We start from the raw sequence: 2,500 nt of genomic DNA on the forward strand, positions 1-2,500 counted from the left end.
CCCGAGCTCTCCGCGGGGTGCCGAGGTGCCCCTTGCCGCGGAGCCAGATCCCCGAGGTCGTGATCGAAGTCGCTCGGTCGGAGGTCGACCGATTGCCGACCCGACCATGCTAGGTTGTTTTACACTGAGCGAAAACGTCGGCCCGACGTATGGCTTCGTTCTGGTGGAAGCTGTCCGCCTCCGGCCGTTGTACAATTGCGCCGGGCTTCCCGAGCTCTCCGCGGGGTGCCGAGGTGCCCCTTGCCGCGGAGCCAGATCCCCGAGGTCGTGATCGAAGTCGCTCGGTAGGAGGTCGACCGATTGCCGACCCGACCATTCTAGGTCGTTTTACACTGAGCGAAAACGTCGGCCCGACGTATTGCTTCGTTGTGGTGGAAGCTGTCCGCCTCCGGCCGTTGTACAATTGCGCCGGGCTTCCCGAGCTCTCCGCGGGGTGCCGAGGTGCCCCTTGCCGCGGAGCCAGATCCCGAGGTCGTGATCGAAGTCGCTCGGGCGGAGGTCGACCGATTGCCGGCCCCACCAGGCTAGGTTGTTTTACACCATGGTAAAATGTTGGCCCGACGTCGGGCTTCGTTGTCGTGGAAGCTGTTCGCCCCCGGCCGTTGTAGAATTGCGCCGGGCTTCCCGAGCTCTCTGCGGGGTGCCGAGGTGCCCCTTGCCGCGGAGCCAGCGCAGGAGGTCGATCCCCGCGGGTGGCCTGCGCGGCTGTCGGGCTCCACTGCGGGAGGTGGTGTAGGTGCTTGGAGCGCAGCGGGTCGATCCACGGGAGTGGCTTGCACGGCTTTCGGTGGCCACTGTAGGAGAGTATAGGCGCTGGGAGCGTAGGAGGTCGATCCCCGCCGGTGGCATGCGCGGCTGTCGGGCTCCACCGCGGGAGGTGGTGTAGGCGCTGGGAGCGCAGCAGGTCGATCCACGTGGGTGGCTTGCACGGCTATCGGTTGTTACTGCAGGAGAGTGTAGGCGCTGGGAGCGCAGCAGGTCGATCCACGGGGGTGGCTTGCACGGCTATCGGTTGTTACTGCAGGAGAGTATAGGCGCTGGGAGCGCAGCAGGTCGATCCACGGGGGTGGCTTGCACGGCTATCGGTTGTTACTGCAGGAGAGTATAGGCGCTGGGAGCGCAGCAGGTCGATCCACGGGGGTGGCTTGCACGGCTATCGGTTGTTACTGCAGGTGAGTATAGGCGCTGGGAGCGCAGCAGGTCGATCCACGAGGGTGGCTTGCACGGCTATCGGTTGTTACTGCAGGAGAGGGTAGGCGCTGGAGCGCAGCAGGTCGATCCACGGGGGTGGCTTGCACGGCTATCGGTTGTTACTGCAGGAGAGTGTAGGCGCTGGGAGCGCAGCAGGTCGATCCACGGGGGTGGCTTGCACGGCTATCGGTTGTTACTGCAGGAGAGTATAGGCGCTGGGAGCGCAGCAGGTCGATCCACGGGGTGGCTTGCACGGCTATCGGTTGTTACTGCAGGTGAGTATAGGCGCTGGGAGCGCAGCAGGTCGATCCCCGCGGGTGGCCCGCACGGCTGTCGGGCTCCACCGCGGGAGGTGGTGTAGGCGCTGGGAGCGCAGCAGGTCGATCCACGGGGGTGGCTTGCACGGCTATCGGTTGCTACTGTGAGGTGTTTGCGTCGGCTGGCAAAGGGTGCGCTGAGCAGAAATGTTACTGTTCGTTTGCGCTGCCAATTGCCGTTTTGGTCGTATCGAGTGGTTTTGTCGCAGCTAGTTGCAAGTCGATCTCGCGGCGGTTAACAGGGAATAGCGGGCAAGAGCTCGCCCTCGTACCGCCGCGCGATAAGGTGACAGGTTTTCTAAGCTCTGAAAAGAGCAAAGTGGTCGGATTACTAATCCATTGCGCGCTTCGGCGTGCTTGGGTGGCGTCCGCGACGCGGGGCGAGCGACCCATCGCGCGGCCGCCCTTCGGGGTGGCGGTTACGTTGTTACCTGGTTGATCCTGCCAGTAGTGATATGCTTGTCTCAAAGATTAAGCCATGCAAGTCTAAGTACGAGCTCTCGTACAGCGAAACTGCGAATGGCTCATTAAATCAGTTATGGTTCATTTGATCGTATGGTTTACTTGGATAACTGTGGTAATTCTAGAGCTAATACATGCAAACAGCGCCGACTTCGCGGGAGGCGTGCTTTTATCAGACCAAAAACCGACCGCGGCTCCGGCCGCGTTCGACTGGTGACTCTGGATAACCTGGCGGATCGCACGGTCTAGCACCGGCGACGGATCATTCAAGTGTCTGCCCTATCAACTTTCGTCGGTACGGTATTCGCCTACCGAGGTTCTTACGGGTAACGGGGAATCAGGGTTCGATTCCGGAGAGGGAGCCTGAGAAACGGCTACCACATCCAAGGAAGGCAGCAGGCGCGCAAATTACCCATTCCCGACGCGGGGAGGTAGTGACGAAAAATAACAATGCAGGACTCATTCGAGGCCCTGTAATTGGAATGAGTACACTTTAAAAGCTTTAACGAGTATCCATTGGAGGGCAAGTC

At 61.2% G+C, this 2,500-nt stretch overlaps 1 non-coding gene across 1 annotated transcript in view; it reads left to right on the forward strand.

Annotated features, from left to right (window-relative positions):
- Nucleotides 1-1,936: 1,936 nt before the first annotated feature.
- LOC149722434 (small subunit ribosomal RNA) overlaps nucleotides 1,937-2,500 on the forward strand; it is a 1,811-nt gene continuing 1,247 nt past the window's right edge. The window contains exon 1 of the ribosomal RNA XR_016387315.1: nucleotides 1,937-2,500. This exon is cut by the window's right edge and continues 1,247 nt beyond it. This is a non-coding gene — a ribosomal RNA (small subunit ribosomal RNA).

The sequence above is a fragment of the Ciona robusta genome, unplaced genomic scaffold (assembly GCF_009617815.1).
Source record: "Ciona robusta unplaced genomic scaffold, ASM961781v2 AP042772.1".
In the NCBI taxonomy this organism is placed as follows: domain Eukaryota; kingdom Metazoa; phylum Chordata; class Ascidiacea; order Phlebobranchia; family Cionidae; genus Ciona; species Ciona robusta.